Source organism: Pseudorca crassidens, chromosome 3 (assembly GCF_039906515.1).
Source record: "Pseudorca crassidens isolate mPseCra1 chromosome 3, mPseCra1.hap1, whole genome shotgun sequence".
In the NCBI taxonomy this organism is placed as follows: Eukaryota; Metazoa; Chordata; class Mammalia; order Artiodactyla; family Delphinidae; genus Pseudorca; species Pseudorca crassidens.
The window spans coordinates 125,278,917-125,303,424 of NC_090298.1; the positions used below are offsets into that span (position 1 = coordinate 125,278,917).

Sequence of the window (24,508 nt, forward strand, 5' to 3'; positions counted from 1 at the left end):
ATGCTGGACCATCTTCAGAAACCTGACCCCAAATGAACATACACTAAGAGTGACACCCAGTGGCCCGATCACAGGGACAGGACAGCACACAGGGCTGGTTCCCAGGACTTCCACACTCTGGCTGCTGCTGGTAGCAGGTTGTTTGTGGGGTTTTCCTCCAATTGTTGTGTTTCGGGGTATCTGTAATCTAGAGAGTGATTTCTAGAGTGTGCAATGAGCCAGTTTCCCTCTCTTCTCCCTCTCCCACCCCTCCCTGTGTCCTGTCCACTTTCCCCTTCCCTACCGAATGTGCAGTTCCTGGTGCATGGGGTCCCACGGGCGACCAGGTAGAGGCCAACAGGCAACTCTGTGCAAGTAAGGAGTAGGTCTCTTGCCAGCACTGCGATACAGGGGATGATGTTCTGCAGGATGATTGTATCCTGTAGAACTAAGCCAGCTAAAATGTGATGATCAGTTTAATTTAGTAGTACTGGGTTACTGAAGTTCAGGGTGGGGTATAAGATACTGGAGTACCAGGGTAGACAATCCATTCTATCACAAAAAGGCCTCAGTGAGGCCTGGTTAGGTCTGCCTCACTTCTGCAAACAGGACTGCAGTTATCTTTCTGAACTCTTTAGTAACTGCTAACTTGGAGATTATTCTGCAGAGATGCTGGATGAGATGCAAAACCCCATAAGAACATTATAAAATCAGACACCTCTCCCACCATCTAATTAAAATCATGTCTCAAAGCTCACCACCAATAACCACAATAATAAGAAGAACTAATATATATTGATGATACACACACACTGTGCCAGGTGCCATTCTAAGTGCTTTACATGTATTAGCTCATTTAAACTTATGACAGTCCCAATAGGCAAGTACTAATATTTTATACACATTTTACAGATGAGAAAACTGAGATAGAAAGATAAATTGTCCAAAGTTACCGAGCTGGTAAGCTAACGGAGACACATGATGTTCTCACATGGCCCCAAAATGCCTTTCAGGCAGCCTGGCCCTGGAACTATGTAAACCATTAAGCTGCGCTGTATGCGAATGACCTCCCAATGGCCAGTCCCAAAGGCCTTTCCTCCGTCTACTCGCTTTACCTCTTTAAGGCCTGCGACAGTGTTAACCGTCCCTTCACCTCCCTGGTGGCTGGTTCCTTCCTCTCAGCCTGCTCCTGTCTCTTTTGCTATGTTTTCTTCCTCTGTTCTGTAAATAGAGGCATCCTCCCAGTTCTACCCCACCAAGCCTATTTTCCAGCCTCTTTATTCTTTCTCCCTTTCACCAGGACCTTGGTTGCAGCACCCATTGGATTTAATGTCAGGACGCTGGAATTCCAGACCCAAGGTCTTAGGGTCATCCCTCTCACTCCTGGGTTCCTCACTTCCCCCTGCAGTAAAGTGAGGGAGTGGTTTAGATCAGTGATTCTCACCTTGGCTGCACACTAGCCCCACCTGGTGGTGGGATCGGAAGAACACGAGAGAGTTAGGGTTGGGGGCAGCTAGAAAATTTCTGGAATGAATGTGCTTTCCTAAGTTAGGAGATATAAGTTGTTTTGAAATTACCTTTACCTTTACATTTATTAACATGTTATGGGTCTCCTTAAATGCTTAATGAGATGTCCAAACCAAATTCAGCCTCTTCTAAAACATTCAGGATGGGAATGCTCCAGACTTACAAAGTTGAGTGCAATCTCCTGGCGCCTTCCTTAAAGTTCTTCTACGTTGGGCTCAAATTCCCATAAAACGGACTGCACACAACCCACACAAGAGCCAGGGTTTACTCCAACATTGATGCTTGCCCTACGTTCTTTCTCATCCTATGGCCAGTAAGCTTTTTCTTGTAAAAAGCAGACTGAAAACTATGAAATTCTAAAATTCTAATACTTTCTAGCCCTCTAAGCGCACTTACAAACATGATTTATATGTACTGACATTTTCCTCCTTCTAGGCTTGATCTCTAAGAGACAAATACCTGTTTCTTTTTGTTCTGGCTATTGTGGGTCCAGATTTGGTCCTTGGGTATGTATGATGACTGTGCTGCTTGCACACGTTAATGTGCAAACAATTTGTCTGAAATCACGTTAAATGCAAGTTCTGGAGGTCTGAGGTGAAGCTCCCAGGTGATCCTGAGGTTTCTGGTCTATGGACAACACTTTGAGTAGTGAGAGTCTGTAGTGTTCACTGGAAGAGATGTTAAGTGTGGAGAACAAAAGATCTCCAAGACTGTAGTGGAAAAATCTCTCCCTTATTCCTTTCAAACTTGAGCCATCTTGACCCTTTACCCTTTGCACAAGGTCGCTTCCTGCGTAAATCTACACGAAGCCACTATTTTCTGGAAGATGTTAAACATGCATCAAATCAGGCGGCATCCCCTTGCTTTGCTTGGTTTTGCTCTGTCACCGTAACTTTCCTATCATGAGTTGTCCTCCGTGGAGAGGGTAGGTGAGCCATTTCCCAACACAGCAGTACTGGTGCTGTGCCCCAGTGTCCTTACTTACCTTCTGCAAAACCCTGCAGCCTGAGCCTGCTGTAAGCAGATAATTCCCATCTCCTACCCAAAGCTATGGAGTAGAGTATCTGGTACTTCTATACTCTGAACTGCTTCTTTGCTACTGCTCAAAGCTAGTTCCTTATTTTTAAGAAGCCGCCAGTCTCAGTAGGTGATCAATAATTCTTTGCCAGCTTTGATTGGTTATCTAATAAAGAAGGGTCTCCCTGGAGACAAAGAAGCCAAATTCTTCATATGGCATTTCAGAGGAATAGTTAACATTTACTCTAGATTTACTTACAGACTATTTGAGATGTTTCAAAAGCCAACCAGCCAAGTCCTCTTCAGGAATTTACTTCTTGCAATTTTTAGAGCCAGATTAATTCTTTAATGTCAAGTCCTACAGACTGGCTGAGCTGGGAAGTGGCTGTCGCTTTGCCTGCCTGCTCCATGCTTGCCCAAAATTCTGCTTCTGACTGTAACTAGCCATAGTCCAAAGGTCCCTTCTCCTCAAGGTCAGGTCATTTTATCAAGAATCAGCCAGTTGACCAACGTGTGACAGGTGACAGAATCTCAATTCAGTGAAGCTCAGTAAAGAGAGAGAGAGAGAAGCTCCAGCCTCTGATCAGAGGAGACATGGTGAAGGAAAAGATAACTGAGCTGTACCTTGGAGGATGCAGGCAAGCCTGACTGAAGATGTGAGGGAGAGCATAAAAGTTGTGGGAAAGAAATGTCTGAAGACTTGGCAGTCAAATGTGCAATGTAGGTTTGACTGATAATATAGAGTCCATATCAACTGTGACCAAAATAATGGTATGGAGTGGAGTATAATGAGTCATGACAGGGGGGTGAGAATGGCAGCCAGATTGCACAACTTTTTATATGTCAGCCTGAAAATATTTAAATTAACCTTGTAGGCAATGGAGAGTGATGGAAGATTTGTAATTAAGGAAATGTCCCAGTTAAAGTTGAGGTATTTACAAAGTTAATGTATTTACAAATTTTTGTATTACAAAAATACAAAGATATATTTGGTTGTGGTGTCTAGATCATCTGCAGATGAGGTATGAGTTTGAGCATGAGTCATATTCTCCCACAAATTTGATCTGTCTTGGTAAAAGTACCATGTAAATGAGAAAAAATGTCTATTCTATAGTTACAGGATTTAGTGTTTCATAAATATTAATTATGTCAAAATGAGCAAGTGTTTTTCAGGTCATCTTTATTTTTACTGATTTTCTGTGTTCTTTCAATTGTGTGTTATTTTGTTGTCCTTTTAATTGCTGAGAGAGGGTGTTACGATCCCCAGTTGTGATTATAGAATTTCTGTTTCTCCCCTTGATTCTCTCAATTGCTTCTTTGTATATTTTAAAGATCTGTTATCAGCACACACATTACTGATTGTATGTCTTTTCATGTACCATTTCAGCCACTTCAGCCTTCTTATGCTTACACCTTACATAATATCTTTTTCGATCCAATTGCTTTTAACCTATCTTTGTATTTAAAATATGTATCTGGTGAATAGCATACAATTGGGTCTCACTTTTTAAAAATCAATTCTGACGTTCCCTGTAGTGTTGTTTTACAGGCTTCTAGCTCCCATGGTTTGTGATGAGAAGTCAGAGGTCTTTGGAATGGACTTTTTTAAGGAAAAATTATTCATGACACTTGTTAAAGACTTTATTCAAGAAGTAACTACTGCAGTGAGGTTTTGCAGCAGAGAAGAGAGATCAGGCTCAACTCCAAATACGACAAGGACAAGTGGAGACTTACAGCCAAGGAACAGGATGGGGTCAGTAAATGGAAAATTACTAAGAGGAAAGAATCAGGGATAGGGGGATTCTTGCTGAAGCCATGCCAGGGTGATAAGATATTGAGGATTGGGAATGAGGAATTTGATCAGATACGGAGAGTGATCAGACACTGAGTGAGGGATTTTGCTAAACTGACTCAGCAGGATTCTTGCTAAAACTGGACTAAATGGACCAAGGAAAAATCCCGCGGTTGGATCCTAGTCAGAAAGAGGATTCAGAGGCGCTTGATTCAAGTTTGGTCCAAGGAGAGAGTCTGTCACATCCCACTATGTGTAGTGGGTCTTTTTCTCTAACTCTTTCAACATTTTCTCTTTACCTTTGGTTTTCAACATTTTGACTATTATGTGATTAGATACAATTTTCTCTAATTTCTCTTGCTGAGCTTCTTGGATTTGTGTCTTTGAGAAAGCGTCTGCCCCATTCTCTCTCTAGGAGCTTTATAGTTATCTTCTAGGAGCTTTATAGTTTCACATTCTACATCTAGGTCTGTGATCCATTTTGAGTTAATTACTGTGAAGAATGGAAGGTCTGTGTCTAGAACAGATACAGGTCTAGATATTCCAGCACCATTTGATGAAGAGACTAGTTTTGCTCCATTGTACTGCCTTTGCTCCTTTGTCAAAGATCAGTTAACTACATTTATGGGGGTCTATTTCATGGGCTTTCTATTCTGTTCCATTGATATATTTGTCTTTTGCCGATACCACACTGTCTTGATTACTGTAGCTTTATAGTAAGTCTTGAAGTCAGGTAGTGTCAGTCCTCCTACTTTGTTATTCTCCTTCAGTACTGTGTTGGCTATTCTGGGTCGCCAGATACATGAAGGACCCAAAGTCCTTCTCAAAGCACAACGCAGCCTTTGATATCCTGGCTGCAGCAGGAGGCCCTGGGAGGATGGGAGGGGCAGCCCAGCCCTCAGGACCCGTAGTCCTTGCACTGTCAGGCCTCTGACTGGGGAGTAGAGCTCCTCCCTGCCTCTCTGCAGATTGCTTCATGCCTATCAGGCTGTGGCACATTCCACACATTCTAGGATTGAGATACACAGTTTGGTTCCTGTGGGTGCAGCCAAGGCATGGGAGGAGGGCAGAGAGCATCCCAGGATTCAAAGCTGCTATTCCTGCTCCCTCCCTGACTGGCTTGGCCCACACTGACTCATCTGCCACTGGGAAAGGGGTCCCCACCAAGCCTCTGTCTGCAAACACCTCCCCTGGCTATCCGGGTGAAGCTGGAGCTGGAAGCATAGCATCTCACCTCACCCCCAGCAGCATCAATGAGCCAACCCCCAGCACTGTCTCCCAGTCTTTGTCAGAAGGAATCCAGTAATTCACCTGATGTAGCCCAGCATCTCACAGGTGAGAGGATGGAGGACCAAGTATGTTAAGGCTATGCATGAAATCTAGTTGCATGAAACAAACCTCACTTGCTTTTTGGATAGTCGGCCGAGCAGGGGGATGCAGTTGACACAGTGAGCTGAGCTTTAGAAAAGCCTCCCATGAGAGCTTGCAAATGAGATGGAAAAAAATAGGGGTTGAATCCAAATAAGATTAGACAGATTGATGACTGATTTAAAGACTACTAATAAATTACTTAATGCTTCCTTGGATGCTATCTTCAGATCAGGCTCTTAGTCGCAGCTCTCATTCCATTCCAGGCCAAATTTTAATAATCTTGGATGAAGGCACAAATTCATTCCTTTAAATAATATTGAATGGGTGCCTACTCTGTACTGGGCACTCATGGCACTGTTGAGTGAAAACAGAGCCCCTGCCCTCACAGAACCCAAAATCCACTGAGAACTTAGAGGTCAATCAGAGTATAACACAAATGGCTGTACAGTAAGAGCTGTGACAGGGAGGAAGGTCAGTACTGTCAGAGCACATCAAAGGAGACTTTCATCTAGGTGGGGGAAGCAAGGAAGACTTCCCTACAGAAGTGACTTTTAAGCTAATTTCTGAAAGATACCTAAGAGTTACAGAGACAAGAGGGAAAAGAATTCCAGAGAGAGAGACCAGCCTGTCCCTCTGAGGCCCTGTGCCAGGAGGGAATATGACTAGTGTGAAGGAATGAAGGGCCAGTGAGCCAACGGTGCAGGGAGCCACAAGGAGCTGCATTCGTCTGCTGGAATATAAGCTCCATGAGGGCAGAGAATTTGTATTATTTTGCTCACAGCTGTGTCCCCAGTGCCTAGAGCTGTGAGAGAGTGGCATGGACATATATACACTACCAAATGTAAAATAGATAGCTAGTGGGGAGCAGCCACATAGCAAAGGGAAATCAGCTCGGTGCTTTGTGACCACCTAGAGGGGTGGGATAGGGAGGGTGGGAGGGAGACGCAAGAGGGAGGAGATATGGGGATATATATATATGTATAGCTGATTCACTTTGTTACAAAACAGGAAGTAACATACCATTGTAAAGCAATTATACTCCAATACAGATGTTAAAAAAAAGAAAAAAGCTACAATGAGGTATCACATCACGTGGGTCAGAATGTCCATCAATCAAAAAAATCTACAAACAGTAAATGCTGGAGAGGGTGTGGAGAAAAGGGAACCATCTTGCACTGTTGGTGGGAATGTAAATTGATACAGCCACTATGGAGAACAGTAAGGAGGTTCCTTAAAAAACTGAAAATAGAACTACCATATGACCCAGCAATCCCACTACTGGGCATATACCCTGAGAAAACCATAATTCAAAAAGAGTCATGTACCAAAATGTTCATTGCAGCACTATTTACGATAGCCAAGACATGGAAGCAACCTAAGTGTCCATCGACAGATGAATGGATAAAGAAGATGTGGCACATATATACAATGGAATATTATTCAGCCATAAAAAGAAACAAAATTGAGTTATTTTTAATGAAGTGGATGGACCTAGAGTCTTTCATACAGAGTGAAGTACCTCAGAAAGAGAAAAACAAATACCATATGCTAACACATATATATGGAATCAAAAAAAAAAATGGTTCTGATGAACCTAGGGCCAGGACAGGAATAAAGACGCAGATGTAGAGAATGGACTTGAGGACGTGGGGAGCGGGAAGGGTAAGCTGGTACGAAGTGAGAGAGTAGCGTTGACATATACACACTACCAAATGTAAAATAGAAAGCTAGTGGGAAGAAGCTGCATAGCACAGGGAGATCAGCTCAGTGCTTTGTGACCACCTAGAAGGGTGAGATAGGGAGGGTGGGAGGGAGATGCAAGACGGGGTGGGGGGGGGATATGGGGATATATGTATGCATATAGCTGATTCACTTTTTTATACAGCAGAAATTAACACAACATTGTAAAGCAATTATACTCCAATAAAGATGTTAAAAAAAAAAAAGCCATTGGTGAGGGAGCACAGAGAGTGCAGAGGAAAAAACAGAATTCACCATTGTCTCAGAAAGTTTGAAGGAAATGTCACAGTAAATAACAAGCAAATAAAATACATGTAAAAATGTTAACTCAAAATACACTCAAAAATACGACACAAGTACAGCTGGGGAAATGGCTAAAAAACAACACATAAAAGGAACACATCAGAGTTTTAGGTACTCTCAAGTTCCAAGCATGAATTATCCGTAAATGAGGCTACCAAACATTAATGCAATTTAGACCAAACAAGGAGACTTACTGTGTAAGATAACAAAATGGCAAATTCTGCTGTACTCTGAGCCCTCTGATGGGACCATGCATTCAGCTCTAGGTGACAGATATTAAAATAGACATTTATCAATTGGAACTTCCTGAGAAAATGGCCACTAATAGTAAAGCAAGTCAGTACATCAAGGAATACCTCCGTTAACAGAGGACCTTTAACAAACATGAGAAAAAACTCAGAGGGAATAGTCACATTTCAGTGCTTAAAGTCTCTCATGAGAGTGAGAGATTGTACTTCTCTGGTCTCTGGGAGTTTAATCCAGGGTGGGTGTTACAGGAGCACAGATTTCCACTTAGTGACAGAAAGTTTTCTAAATCAATCTGTCCCAAAATAGAAGCCTGGAGTCTTCCTGGAGGGAGAGTAAGCAGATGCATGCTGTGAGAAGGTTGGTCCAGGTCATGAAACACAGGGCCTGTGTTTCTGGCTGCTTGGATTCTGAACTTGATTCTCACAGCTACATGGAAGCCTCAGGAGCATATTAAGGAGGGCAGCAGCCTGTTCCAGTTTATATCCTGGGAGGACCACTTCAGTGTTAAGGAGGCTCTGGGCGTTGGCCTCATGGGAGTGGTCAGGAGTGTCCAGAGCACGCACCAGCTCACACCCAGGTGCTGATACTCTGACTGGGATTGCATTTACCTATAGATCAATCTGGGGAGAAATGACATCTTGACAACACTGACTTCCGATCCATGTATGCAGTACGTCTCTCCATTTTTGTAGGTCTAGTTCAATTTCTCTCATCAATGTTTTGTAAATGTGAGCATATATATCTTGCATGTATTTTGTTAGACTTACCTCTGTGTATTTCATGTCTTTGGTACTGTTGTAACATATCGTTTGTAGAGTCTTTAGGATTTCCTACACAGATAATCATGTCATCTGCAAGTGAAGACAATTTTTATTCCTTCCCTTCTAATCTTAATACCCTTTATTTCTTGTTCTTGTCTTCTATACAATTTTGAATAGTTGTGAGAGTGGATATCCTTGCCTTGTTCCTGATCTTAGGGATAATCATTCAGTCTTTCATACACTAAATATGATGTTAGCTATACATTTTCTTTTTTTTTTCTTTTAATTAATTTATTTATTTATTTATTTTTGGCTGCGTTGGGTCTTTGTTACTGAGCGCAGGCTTTCTCTAGTTGTGGCGAGCGGGGGCTACTCTTCATTGTGGTGCTTGGGCTTCTCGTTGCGGCGGCTTCTCTTGTTGAGGAGCACGGGCTCTAGACGCATAGGCTTCAGTAGTTGCGGTACATGGGCTCAGTAGTCGTGGCTCGCAGGCTCTAGAGCGCAGGCTCAGTAGTTGTTGCGCACGGGCTTAGTTGCTCCATGGCATGTGGGATCTTCCCGAACCAGGGATCAAACCCGTGTACCCTGTATTGGCAGGTGGATTCTTAACCACTGAGCCACCAAGGAAGTCCCAGCTATACATTTTCATAGTTGATCTTTATTAGGTTAAAGAAACTCCCTATTATCTCTAGTTTCTTGAGAGATTTTATTATGAATGGATGTTGAATTTTGCTAAAATGCTTTTTCTGAATCTATTGAAATAATCATTTTTCTTTTTTTATCTGTTGATACGGTGATTACATTGATTAATTTTCTTTCCTTTTTGATTTATTTTTAAATATCAAGCTAACCTTGCATTACAAGGATAAAACCACTTGTTCATTATGTGTTATCCTTTTTATATATTGCTGGATTTATTTGCTAATATTTTGGCAAGGGCTTTTGCATCTATGTCTGGGCTGTAGATTTCTTTTCATGTAATGTCTTTGTCTGGTTTTGGTATTAGGTTGATACTGGATTCATAAAATAAATTGGAAAATATTCCATCCTCTTCCACTTTTGGAAAACATCTCTAGAATTGGTATTATTCTTTCCTTAAGTGTTTGGTAAAATTGACCACTGAACTCATATGGGCTAGGAGTTTTCTTTGTTGGAAAGTTTTTAGCTACAAATTTAATTTTTTAATAGGTATAGCATTGTTTGGACTATCTATTTCTTCTTGAGTGAGCTTTGGGAGTTTGGGTCTTTCAGGCAATTCTTCCATTTCATGTATATTCTCAAATTTATTAGTATAAATTTATTCATAATATTCCCACATTAACCTTTTAATTTCCATAGGATCTCTAAAGTCTTCTCTTTAATTTCTGATATTGGTAATTTGTACTTTCTCTCTCTCTCTTTTTAAATTGAACATACTGGATATTTATAAATATAAATTATAGTTTCATTGATTTTTCTCTACTGTTTTTCTGGTTTCTGTTTTGTTGATTTCTGCTCTTTATTTCCATCTTCTGATTCTTTTGTATTTAACTTGCTTTCCTTTTTATAATTTCTTAAGGTGGCAGCTAAGTCTCATTGTAATGAGACTTTTCTTCTTTATGAGTAATTAACGTCCTACATGTTCCTATAGCATTTCTTTAGCTATATCACACATATTTTTATAGGTTGTGTTTTCATATGTCTAACTCACAAAGTATTAGGATCTCCTTTATGATTCCTTCTTTGATACATGGGTAATTTAGAAGTGTATCTTTTTATTTCTAATTATTTAGAGATTTCTGGCTGTATCTCTCTCTTATTCATTTCTAGTTGAATGCTATTATGGTCAGAGAACATGCTTTGTATTATTTTGGTCCTTATAAATTTGCAGAGATTTATTTTGTGGCCTAGAATATGACTTGTCTTGGTGAATATTCCATGTGTACTTGAAAAGAATGTTTACTTTGCTATTGTTAAGTGTTCTATACATGTTAATTAAGTCAAGTTGGTTGAAAGTGCCCTCGGTGTCCTTCAGGTCTTCTTCAGGAGTCATATAATCATAACTATGTATGTACCTAATTATAGAATTTGAGAAAGCAAAAAGTAAAATGATGTAACTTGAAAAAGAAAAAGAATTATATCTGGGGATATAATTATATCTGGAGACATCAACATCAACACTAATTGATATAACAAGTAGATGAAGAGAAGTTACAAGAAAAAAGAATAAAAGAAGTCGAAATTCAACCCGTATTTCTCCATCATCAGTATCACATCATTATCATTAAACATTTATTGTCTCCCTGGGATATGTTTCACCATCAGGGGTTGCAAACTCCTGTGTCTACAAGGGCCAAGCAAATGAGTAAGTTAGTGGAGTTGGCTGGGTGACACAAGCTTTATAGGGGTCAGGGAAACAACAGGAAGAGGTACAGCCCTGATGCACGGGAGCGGACATGCCCAGTCTAAAGAGGAAAGCCCTGCTTGACCGTTAGAAAATAAGAAACACGGTTAGAAAATGAGAAACACGATGTGAAATATGACCAGACCTGATTTGGCATGGAAACCAGAAATCTACATCTTAAGTGAAATATCCCCATTTTTTAATGTTGGAAAGATAAATCAAAATGATATTTGAAACACTGTGTGGGCCAGTACTTTAGTGCAAACAAACTTTCCTGCAGGCCAAGTCCAGCCCAAGGGCCTCTGCTTTGCAACCTCAGGTGTAAATACTAATTCTTCCCCTTGGAGAGTTCACAGTTTAGTTGGAGTAGTGAGTTATGCACTTGGGTTATACATTTCAAGGGAAAACATGGTGGGATCCATTGAGAGATAAGAACAAAGTGGAATATATTGAAACTTTTACTCATTCAACAAACATGCATTCATCACCTGCCATATTCCAGGCATTGTTCTAGGTAGTGGAGATTCATCAGTGAAAAGAACAGATGAAATCCTTTGCCCTCAAGGATCTTATAGTCCAGTGAGAGGATAAAGATAGTGAAAAATCACAAATAAATAAGTAATGTAGTGAGTTATAAGAGGATACGTCCTATTTTTTTTTGCGGTACGCGGGCCTCTCACTGCTGTGGCCTCTCCCGTTGCAGAGCACAGGCTCCGGACGCACAGGCCCAGCGGCCATGGCTCACGGGCCCAGCCGCTCCGCGGCATGTGGGATCCTCCCAGACCAGGGCACGGACCCATGTCCCCTGCATTGGCAGGCAGACCCTCAACCACTGCGCCACCAGGGAAGCCCCTATTTTTTTTTAAGTAAAAAAAAAATAAAGACTGGAACTGCCAGGGTAGAGGGACTGCAATTTTTATGAATATTAGGACAGAGAGAGATGTGGTCACTGAGAAGGTGACAACTGAGGAGAGATTTAAGGACATGAGGAAGGGATGCATGAATCTCCGGGAGAACAGCATGCCAGCAAAGGGAAGATCCGGTGCAAAGACCCTGAGGCAGGCGTGTGCCTAGCATGCTAGAGGAAGCCCAGAGTGGAAAGTGTTGCTTGAACAGAGTGAGCCAAGGTGAGGAAGTGATCAAGTTATATAGAAAGCAGAGAGCACCTTAAAAAGGAGTAATTGAAGAGTGTTAAGTAAAAAGGCTATCTACAAAGTTGGTCACAGAGTTAAGATAAATCAGCAAGGTCAGGGCCTGGAGAGGTAGCAGTAGCTGGATATCTTTAGCACTCCTGGGCCAGAAGGGGGCAGCAGAGAGCAGGATTTCTGGACCTGGGAGGGCTGGCTGTAGGAGAGGGCTGCTTGGCAGATGTGGTCTTTGGTAAAGCAACACAGTCATGGTCACAACCAGGATTAGCAAGAAAAGAAACAGAGGACTAAATACCCCAACGTCTCTCAGTTCCCGTTTCCCCATACTGTACCAGTGCCTGCCATTGACTGATCAACTCCAAGCCAAAAGCAGTGGAGCATGTTTGAAGATTCCTGTGGCCAGTCTCCTGGCAAAGAGAGGAGAGTGGAAAAGGCTGGAGAATGAATCTACAGGGACAAAAGGAGAATGTACAGGACAGAGAGTAGTGGGAAATGAAGTCAGAGAGATATGACTCTGGTTTTAATGTCAGCTTTTACTCTAAGTGAAAGGTGGAGCCACTGCAGGATTTTTAGCATAAGATTGATATGATTTGACCTTTAATTTATAAAGAATCACACTGGCTGCTCTATAGAAATTGACTGTGGCTGAGAGAAAGACAGGGGTACAGACTATTGGCCCTGACTTGGACCATAGTGGTAAGCAGTGGAGGTGGTGAGAAGTGTTCTGATTGTGCATATATCCAAGTAGATCCAAAAGATTTCTATATGGATTAAGTGTAGGATGTAAGAGAAAGAGAAGCATCAAAAGTGACTAATGTTTTTATACAAGCAGCTCATGCAGCTCAATAACAAAAAAACAAACAACCCAATCCAAAAATGGGCAGAAGACCTAAATAGACATTTCTCCAAAGAAGATATACAGATTGACAGCAAACACATGAAAGAATGCTCAACATCACTAATCATTAGAGAAATGCAAATCAAAACTACAATGAGGTATCACCTCACACCAGTCAGAATGGCCATCAATCAAAAAATCTACAAACAGTAAATGCTGTATAGGGTGTGGAGAAAAGGGAGCCCTCTTGCACTGTTGGTGGGAATGTAAATTGATACAGCCACTGTGGAGAACAGTAAAGAGGTTCCTTAAAAAACTAAAAATAGAACTACCATACGACCCAGCAATCCCACTACTGGGCATATAGCCTGAGAAAACCTTAATTCAAAAAGAGTCATGTACCACAATGTTCATTGCAGCTCTGTTTACAATAGCCAGGACATGGAAGCAACCTAAGTGTCCATCGACAGATGAATGGATAAAGATGTGGCACGTATATACAATGGAATATTACTCAGCCATAAAAAGAAATGAAATTGAGTTATTTGTAGTGAGGTAGATGGACCTAGAGTCTGTCATACTGAGTGAAGTAAGTCAGAAAGAGGAAAACAAATACCGTATGCTAACACATATATATGTAATCTAAAAAAAAAAAATGTTCTGAAGAACATAGGGGCAGGACAGGAATAAAGGCGCAGACATAGAGAATGGACTTGAGGACACGGGGAGGGGGAAGGGTAAACTGGGATGAAGTGAGAGAGTGGCATGGACATATATACACTACCAAATGTAAAACAGATAGCTAGTGGGAAGCAACCACATAGCACAGGGAGATCAGCTCAGTGCTTTGTGACCACCTAGAGGGATGGGATAGAGAGGGTGGGAGGGAGATGCAAGAGGGGGGAAATATGGGGATATATGTATACGTATAGCTGATTCACTTTTTTATACAGCAGAAACTAACACACCATTGTAAAGCAATTATACTCCAATAAAGATGTTAAAAAAAAAAGTGACTAATGTTTTGGTCTGAGCACCTAGAAAAATGGAGTTGTCTTTAACTGAGATAGGAGAACCTGCAGGTGAAGCTAATTTAACAGAGGGATGGGTAGGTGGGTGGGCGATGGACATATTAAGTTTGAGTCTATTAGATATCCAAATGAAGATGCTAAGTAGACAGTAGAATAGACTAGTTTGGAGTTCATAAGAAAGATCTGAACTGAAAATGTAAATTTGGGAATCATCAACAGAGGAATATATTGAAAATATGAGGTGGAAGAAACACTTCCAAATGGGAAAAAAAGACGGCTTCATGGGAGGGGCGTGGCATGTAATGTGTGTCTTGAAGAATAGAATTTTTTTTTTCTTCCTCTCCCTCCTCTTTTGAAGGATAGAATTTTGACAGCAGAAATAAATGAGAAAAGCATTCCAAGTGGAGGGAAAGCCACTAGTAATAATGCCAGGATAGGAAACTGGAGGCATGTTTGGGGAAGGCCAGTAGAGTTGGGAGGGGCTGTAGCCTTGCTGTTCAAGGAAGTCAGGGCAGAAATGGAACTAGAGCGTGGTTCCTCGCTTCTAGTTCATTCATGCATTTGTCATATACTCACCAAACAATTATTTACCACCTACTTGGCCTAGGAGCTATGCTCTGTTCTGAATGTTATAATAAAAACACTTAATGAGCAGTAATTATGTACTCCATGCAAAAAACAAAACTTCACCATCAACAAAATGAAAAGGCAACTTGTGGAATGGGAGAAATTATTTGCAAGTCATATATCTGATAAGGGGATGATATCCAAAATATATAAAGAACTCATACAACTCAATAGCAAAAAAAAAAACCCCAAAGAATTCAACTTAAAAATGGGCAGAGGAACTGAATAGACATTTTTCCAAAGAAGGCATACAAATGATCGACAGATACATGAGAAGACGCTAACATCACTCTTCATTAGGGAAATACAAATTAAAACCACAATAAGATATCACCTCACACTTGTTAGAGTGGCCACCATCAAGAAGACAAGAGATTAAAAAATTCTGGCATGGATGCAGAGAAAAGGGAACCCTTGTGCAGTGTTTGTGGGAATGTAAATTGGTGCTGGCACTGCAGAAAACAGTATAGAGCTTCCTGAAAAAATTAAAAATAGAACTACCATATGATCCAGCAATTCCACTTCTGGGTACATATCTGAAGTAAATTGTCACTCCTTGAAAAGATAACTGCACCCCCATGTTGATTATAGCATTGTTTACAATAGCCAAGACCTGGGAACAAGTTAGATGTCCACTGACAGATAAATGGAAAATGTTGATGTATGTAATGGAATGTTATTCAGCTATGAACGAGAAGGGAATCCTCTCATTTGTGACGAGATGGATGGACCTTGAGGGCATTATGCTAACTGAAATAACTCAGACAAAGACAAATACTGTATGATCTTACTTATATATGGAATCCAGAAAAGCCAAACTCATGGAAACAGAGAACAGACTGGTGGTTGCCAGAGGTAGGGGATGATGGGGTGGGCAACATAGGTCAAAGTGGTCATAAAATACAAGCATCTAGTTATAAGATAAATAAGTCAGGGGATGTAATGTATGGCATGGTGACTATAGTTAACAATGCTGTTTTGTATATTTGAAAGTTGCTAAGAGAGTAGATCTTAAAAGTTCTCATCACAAGAAAAAATATTTTGTAACTATGTGGGGTGACGAATGTTGACTAGACTTATTGCGGTGATCATTTTGCAATATATACAAATAATTCATTATTTTGTACACCTAAAACTAATACAATGTTATATATGTCACCTGTAGCTCAATAAAACTGGCAAAAATGTAATTTAAAGAAAGAAAAATAGGACAGTAAAAACAAAAAACCAAAAAGTAACTATATTTGTGCTGGATGCTTTTCTGGGCACTAGGCACTAGGCATAGACCAAGAAATGAAATGGACCAAGATCCCTACTATTGTGTAACTTTCAGAATGAAGTTTGTCCAGCTTTAGCAAAGACCCACCTGGCAAGAAGGGGCCCTTTCTGAAGGCTCACCTACAGCCCTAGTCCAACGGCCGCTTATCTCTCAACTATTTTCTACTCTGCCTTCCACATCAAGACTCCCAGATGCCAATTCTTTGGTTTTTACAACTAATGTTTTATTTAAAATTTTATATTTTCATGATGAAAACTTTTTATATTATGTGTAATAATATAAATACATTTTGATCAGTTAAGTAAAAAACAAAAGAAAAGGATCTTCACTTAATCCTTACAGTGCCCCATAAGAAATATACTAACATTATCCTTAGTTTAGAGATCAGCAAACTAAGAGTCTGGGTGACTCACCCCAGCTCACCCGCTCACTGGGCACAGCAGAGTCAGGGCTTGAGCCCAGGAGGGGAACTGCGGGGCCCTGGTCCTCACCACTCTGGTCAGTGCCCGAAGCTCTGCCAGGAAGACTGATCCGCGTCTGTGCGGTGTAGACACGCGGCCGTCACAGGTGCAGATAGGTCACCACACCACGGGCGAGGTGACGCCCAGACTTTCCTCTGCAAGGGGTGAAAGTGAGCCCTTGCCAGGGGTCAGCTGAGGAACTAGCCCAGCAGCTCAGGGAGGAGGCCTGGCTGCTGACCTGCTGACCGGGGCAGAGGTCACCGCGCTGCCAGCTCTGACCTCACCCAGGACTGCTGACTGCTCTTTCCAAAGCGTCAGTTTCCTGTTTCTTGGCTCCCACATCCAACCTGGGGTCAAGGGCAGGCAACTGACGCCTCACCCTGGAAGGTGAGCCGTGAAAGTGTCCTTACAGTAACGTGTCCACTCCCCAACCCCAGTTAAAGATAAAGAAACTGAGCCCTAGGGCTTCCCTGGTGGCGCAGTGGTTGAGAGTCCACCTGCCGATGCAGGGGACACGGGTTCGTGCCCCAGTCCGGGAAGATCCCACATGCCGCGGAGCGGCTGGGCCCGTGAGCCATGGCCACTGAGCCTGCGCGTCCAGAGCTCCGCAACGGGAGAGGCCACAACGGTAAGAGGCCCGCGTACCGCTAAAAAAAAAAAAAAGACTAAGTCATTCGTTCAACACTTTTAGGCAATTTTGTGGCAAAGCCTCCCTCAGACCTCAAACCTCAGGACTCTCAGTTCAGCGTGCTTCCACAAAACATGACAAATTAATCAGTTCATGTTTTAAAAGTAGGTTCCCTAGTGAGCAGGCTGGGATAGGATGGGATGTGTGTGTATGTTTGCCAAGTACAAGCCCAGGGTCTGACACTCCCCACCCCTCCCAGGGAAGAGAATTTCTCCTCAGTCCAGCTTATCTTGAAGAGGAAGTCAGGTTTTCAGGGAATGGGAGAGCAAGGGGGAGCCCTTCCATGCAGCGAGTCCACCTCAGGTGTCTTTCCTGGGCACCTGGGCACCCACAGCCCGTGCAGCAGCATGGCTGGAAATAGTGAGAAATGGAAGGAACCTAAATGCCCATCAGTGTGGAGGTGGGCAAATATGATGGTGCATTTAGTCAGCAGTGAAAAAGCATGAAGCAGGTCTAGATAGAGAGTCAAGGGAAGACCTCTAAGACATACTCTGAGGCAAAGACTGAAGAAACCTGTATATAGCACATACGGTGTGGTCCCATTTACGTACAGAAGCACACTATATATGTGACTTCGGCTGTATAGGAAAGGGCTCACATTGCCTGATGATAGCGATTTGTTCATTCATTCCACAGATGCGCATCGAGTGCCCTCCCTGTGCCCCTCACTGCGCTGGATGAGGGATCAGCAGTGAGCAGGGCAGACAACATCCTGGTCTCCTGTAGCCCGGTGAGGGCGTGGGGGTAGGAGAAGAGATAACCGTACTCTTTTTTTTTTAAAGAACTCTGTGTTATTTGAGGTTTTTAGCACCTATAATTTACTTGTGAATGTGTCATTGTAAATATGTAAATAAACAAAAGAAGAAGGTGGTTGGAGACGAGAAGAGGAGGAGAAATTCATAGCTAAGTGTGGGGTGGCAGAGGTGACCTTGGAAAGGAAGCACGAGGTGTCTCCTTAAAGGGTTACAGCACAACAGGCGATCAAAATCTCTGGAGAGAAGGTCAATGGAAATTTTTAATATACCTCCTAGACGATTTTGATTAGCTGAAATTTTGGCAAATACTGTCCCAGGGGTTCCTTTCACAGGGATGAGGGACAGAGTATAGACTTCAGGGATCTTTCAATGACTAGCTCTCCTTTCTTAATCTTCTGATCCATGCCAGAATTAAAGACTTAACCAGCAGGGGAGTAGCACAGGCAGGGCATTTGAGCTGCAGAAAAAATAATCACACCTGAGCAAACTATGGTCGTACCACAACCCCAGGCTTCTAAGTCATTCCGAGAATTATTTTAACTAAATGAGATTTGGGGTCCTAACCTCTGATATGATGTGCAGCCCATATATGTAACACTACATTGGCGTGAAGCAACGGAGGGTTTTTTGGTGAGTGCTTTATTTTTCATTACCTAATTCCAGTATTTCTCAACCAGGGGCAGTTTTGCCTTCAGGGGGACATTTGATAATATTGGGAGACATCTTTGGTTGTCACAGCTGGCCACTGCCTTCCAGTGGGTAGAGGCCAGAGATGCTGCTACACATCCCGCAATGCACAGGACAGCCCCCATAGAAAAGAATTATCCAGCCCAAAATATCAGTGGTGCCTCTGTGAAGAAACCCTGCCCTATTCCATCCACTCATACTGATCCATATCTTTGGCAACTTATCGAATAATTATTCGAATATTTCCACAGATCAGGGGAAAGAGATTATAGGCAGTTATTCAAATTGGACACCTTAGAGTTCTTGCTTTCCTTTGAGCAGGAAATTTAGTAGCTAAGGGGTCCCATGGTTGGGTTTGAATGCCAGTTCTGTCACTGACAAGGTGGATGAAAATGGACATGTTGTGCAAAATGTCTCAACTTTCATTTCCTCAGGTGTCAAATGACTATAAGCCCCATGAGGGCAGGGACTGTCTCTATTTGGGGCAGCAAAGTATACATATTCTCCTGGCACATAGCAAGTGCTTGTGTGTTTATAGAAGGAATGAATGGTATCTTTGTTATAAACATAATCATTTTTTGAAATCATTGCTACTTTTAAAATCTTAATTAGAAACTTGAATGTTAGGGATTATTTTTATTAACTGCACCTTGTCCTAGCAGAGCCAGACCTCACTGCATGATATGCATTAAATCCTGTACTACACGTGTACAAGTATCGGTAGGGGGAAAGACTGTAGGTTCTAGCATCAGACAGCCTGGGTTTCAATCTGAGCTCCACTCCTACATGAGCTTAGACACTTGATTGACCCTAAGTCTCAAACTCTCCATCTGAAAAATGGGGTAATAACAATTCCTACCTCATAGGGCGCTTGGAAAAATTTAAGTTAAGTGAGATAATGTCTGCAAAGCCCTTAGCCCAGTGCTTGGCACACAGCAGTCTCTCAGTAAAAGGAAGCTTTATAATGCTTTTGGCCTCCAGCCTCCAAATCAAGGGCACCTTGCTCAGTTACCTCTCCAATGAGAAGTAAAGACACAGTACTGAAGTCAGGATCTGGCCCCAGAGACCAAGCTGACTCAGCTCCTTTCTGCTGCATGGGAATTCAGGGACTCACCCTTCTTACTCCCCACTCCATGTACCTGAACGAGGGGTTTTGGAACAAAAATTCCGTATTCTTCTGTATAGCCACTTAGTCATATTCAAAATACGGCCCCAATGACTAGATACACAGAATTTTCATTCTGCTAAAAGGCCAAAGGACACTAATAAAGATGTCAACGCTGAAAATTGTTTGGAGAGCAAAGAAACAAATGAGGAGAGAAAACTGCAGCCTTTGATTCAATAATGAATTTTGCATAAAGGGCTCCGTATTACAGTGCACTAGAGACCATGCTGCCACACACTCTGCATTCCATTTTTTATGAGAAAGAGGAAAATGGGGGAAAAAAACAACACTAAATTGATATTAAGGGCATATTAAAGACAGTGTATTCAAGCATATATCTTGATTTGAGCACATGGACCCAAACCATTTATATTTTATAGCATAGTAAAAGCTTGGAGCTGAAAAGAAGCATCTAGTCCAATCCCTTCATCTTCCAGATGAGCAAATTAAAGCATCTGGGCATTAAGTCACAAGCCCCACACCTTCAGCCTTGTGGTGGCCAACTTGGGAAGAGGAGCCATGGGGCTTGTCCCTTTGTCCAATCCGGCCTGACTCAGGGATTCAACTCCAGACTGGAGGGGACTGGAAGGAAACTTGGGTCCTTCTTCTCCAAGTGCACTCTTCTCACTGGGCTTGTAAAGGTTGCACGTTCCCATAGTCTTTACTGAGCACTTACTATGTGCCAGACACTATTCTTGGTACATGAGCTCCAGAGGAGGACAGGACAGGTGCCTGCTCCTAATGCCCCTAGCTTCCAGTGGACGACACAGTGGGTAAAAGTGCACAAACAAATTGAACAACATAACTTCCAGTGGTGTCCATTCTCTGTGGAAGATAAAACAGCACACTGTGACAGAGAGGGACTGCCAGGGAAGGATGACTTGGAAAGCCTCTCGAGGAGGAAACTTTCACTAGAGATAAGTCCGGACTGCACAAGAATGTCCAGTCACATGGACGTTGGAGGGAAGAAGTTCAGATCAGAAGGAACAGCAGCATGAACGCTCAGGGCAAGGGTGGGAGGCAGGGTGCACAGACAGGAAGCCTGTGTGGGTAGAACAGGGTGAGTGAGGGGGAGATGCCAGGAGAGAAGGTCAGAGCCTGGGCAAGGCAGCCTGCTGGGACTGCAGGTACTGGCCCGACATCCCCCTGGAATATGGAAGCAGGGCTGAGATTTGAACTGGAGCCTCCAGGCTCACGGTTTTTATAGTTCTGTGATGGGCAGACCTTCCCATCATGTTGAGTCACCAGGTCAGTTACAGGAGGACCCTGCGGCACTGGACTCTGGCCACGCTATGCTCACTCTCAGGACCTGGCATGGAATAGGCCTCCAAAGGCCAAGGGAGCCCCCAGGAGCAGAGTGACCAGACAGCATGGCGATGGAAAGTGGACCCTCCCTTCCCATTAGTCACCATGACCCATACAACGTCAGTCAATCATGAATCAGCCCTGCCAACCCAGAGGAAGGGCTCAATAGACCCTGAAGATAAGTTTTTTAATCATTATTATTAATTTTTAATCACACAGGAACTCATGAATACGTTTCTTTAAAAAGAAAAAAAAGAAAGAAATGAAATAAAATAAAACATGGTCCCTAAGGCTCATGTCCCCTAAACTCCTCTACTCCAATCCTGGTCATCTTGTCAGCCCTGCACCTCTGTCCCACCTAGAGCTGAATGCTGTTATTATCAGTTAAGTGGGAAGCCTTCCAGACCATTTCTTATGCCTTAAAATGCACATGTGTTTACTCCTGGAAAAAGATAGTGGGATTTTTATGGGTTCATCTTAATAAATTGTAGCATACTGTATGTAGTGGCTCTGCAATTTGTTTTTGCCCCCCACCAGAAAATAGGTCTTGAATAGCTATTCAGGTTATATAAACACCCACCTCATTTTTTGCTAATTGCTGTGTAATATTCCTTGGTATGATATGCCACAACCTCCCTATGGATTGTCATTTAAACTGTTTCCCGTTCTCTTTGTATTACAAATGAAATAATGCTGCAATGGGATTTCCTTTCTGTCCCCTTTGTGGGCATTCCTCTATGACAGAAGGAGGACTTTACTCTTAGATGCAATTCCCAAATGGAAGAAAATCAGTCATGAGAATTTCTAGCAATCTAGTGGTCATCTAGACCCCGGAGACCTTTCCTCACCGTTAGTTCACTGCATGACGTTAGGCAATTCCCACCGCCTTTGGGACTCCATAGGAGGAGGAACTTATTTTTGTAATAGCGATCTAAACCTTGATGATCCCAGGTAGTGAACCTGTAGGTTTCTCTCACAAGTAGAGGTTTGATTCCCTTTCAGAGGTTATAAGGTGTTGCAGGAGGCCCATGGATTGCAATGTATCACTCCAGGCAGTGGCATGCACTCTAATGGTGTTCCTGGGGAAATGTCTAGTGCACACATACTGCTGCGTTCTGCTTGCCCTTTTCCGTGGCCTTCCTGGATATCAAGGGATATGATGTCACCTTTTGCAAATTCTGAGTAAATAACTGAGCTTGAATCGCTAAGTTATAATGAGATGAGGGAAAAATAATCACTACTTACTCTGCATACACTTTAATTTACAAAGCACACAGTTTCTCATTTCATTCCTGGAACAACTTTGAGATACACACAGGAAAGGGAGGATTATAATACATATAATAATGTTTAATGGACGCTGTTATTCTTTATAGCTGAGGAGGCTGAGACAACAAGAATTAATTAGTTGCCCAAGGTCACATAGCTAGGATGTGAGAGCAAACCTGGAACCCAGGTCTTCTGATTCCCAGTCCTTTTCTTGTGCACAGGGTAGCATTGTTCTTCCCAGCTGTGTAGCTGTGAAGACCCATTTGTAATCCTTAATTCTGGGAAGGGCATGCATCCTCAGCAGATTCTAAAGGGTTTAGTGGAAGACCATATTCAGAGATAGAATTCAGTTCTTTTTTAAAAAGATATTTATTTTTTAAATTGAAGTATAGTTGATTTACTATGTAGTGCCAATCTCTGCTGTACAGCAAAGTGACTCAGTTATACACATATAGACATTCTTTTTTTTTAAAAATGGAATTTAGCTCTTAAAGAGCCAAGTGAATAAGGAGAGAAGAGAACCAAATTTGGGGGAAGATGCCATGGGAGCTAATGTAACTGAGCTCTAAGAAGGGGTGAATAAGTCCATGTTGTCTGAGAGGCTTTTTCTCCACCCATTAATTAAAGATACTTTCTGGGATACTTTAGCTAGCTGGTCATGGAAGGCCTCTCTAGGGAAGTGGCAATTAAGCTAAGACCTAGGGGATGAGGAGATTCTAGCTTTGCAAAGAAACGGGAGAAAAGCAAACCAGGTATAGGGAACAAACAGCCTGTGTGCAGTTTCCAAGATGGACAAACTCACTGAAAGGCCAAGGAATCCCTCTGTGCTGGGAGCCAAAGGGAGGGAGGGTCTAAGATAAGGGGGCCCCCTTAATGACTGATCTGAGCCCAGAGGGTGACTTCCAGGAGAAGATGAGACTTGAGGGAATCTTAAGGAAATGACTGACTTTATCTAAGGGAAGCACAGCAGAAGAGGGCACTACCAGCAGAACCGTAGGCAGAAGAGAAATTATTGGTGAATAATAATTGGGTAAGACAATCTCTTAATCCGTAAAGTGGAAGAGTAGGATAGGTTCACTGAGGTCTCTTTTAGGTTGTACCAACACGGAAACTGAGCCCAGAGAAGGCTGGCCAAGGGAACGGCAGGCCTGAGTCCAGCTCTCATGTCTCCCAGATTCCCATCCGGAGCTGGCTCCACCCCAGCTCCTTGCTTCTGCCGGCAGGGTGGCTGTCAGGAAGGAGGTTCAAGCTGCGGTCGGATGTGAGCTTGAGTCCTCAGCAGAACCCTGCAGTGGGACCGTCTGCCCAGAGCCCCCCGCAGCCAGCGCTGCAGCCCCCGACACTCTGATCTCAAAGCCAGTTCCTTTGTTCCCCCCCCCGCGAAGCTTCCCGAAGACCTCAGGAACCCCTTTGATTTTTTTTTTTTTAACATTTCTCCACAAAACAATATGAGGAACAAGAGGAAAAGCATGGCCCCCATCACAAAGCTGTCTCAACCAGAAAAACAGGCCTGTGTCCTGCCAATTCCACTTAGTTTTGGGAGCTTCCCCAGGAAGAAAAGAGGTGCAGACATGGGGTTAGGAATTACCACACCTCTCCTGGGGGGAAGATGACTCTTCACTCAGACCTGGGTCTCATCACAAACCTGGGGGATCAAGGGTCCCTGCACCAGCCTAGAACATGGTCAGACCTTCTGCCAAACTCCAACCACAGGACACTCAAATGCTTAGAACCAATAGCATTAGAGTGAAAGGAACCTCAGAACTCATGTGGTCCAGTCTTCCATTTGTAAATGTAGAAACTCTGGCCCAGAGAGTGTCACCTTACCAGTCAGTCTGGTTGTTCCAAAGCAAATAAGAGCCAGGTGTATGAGCATGTACTGGATGCCTGACATGGTGCTAAGTCGTTATATCTGTCATTGCTGTTGATGCTGTCAGTGAGGGAGGTATTGCTATAATCTCAGCTTTACATGCTAAGAAGCTATGGCCTAGAGAGGTTAAGTCACTTCCCTAAGGTCACACAGCTGTGAAGAGCAGAGTCAGGACTCTAATTCACACCATTTTATTCCACCGCCTCCAGGCTAATTCACATCCTGCTGCATCAGGACTGTAACCAGGCCCTCCAACCTCCCAG

The 24,508-nt window shown here is 42.7% G+C and overlaps 1 protein-coding gene across 1 annotated transcript in view; it reads left to right on the forward strand.

Moving 5' to 3' along the window:
• The window catches only part of ABLIM3 (actin binding LIM protein family member 3), a 178,709-nt gene that overhangs the window by 5,461 nt on the left and 148,740 nt on the right, over window positions 1-24,508 (forward strand). The window lies entirely within an intron of this gene.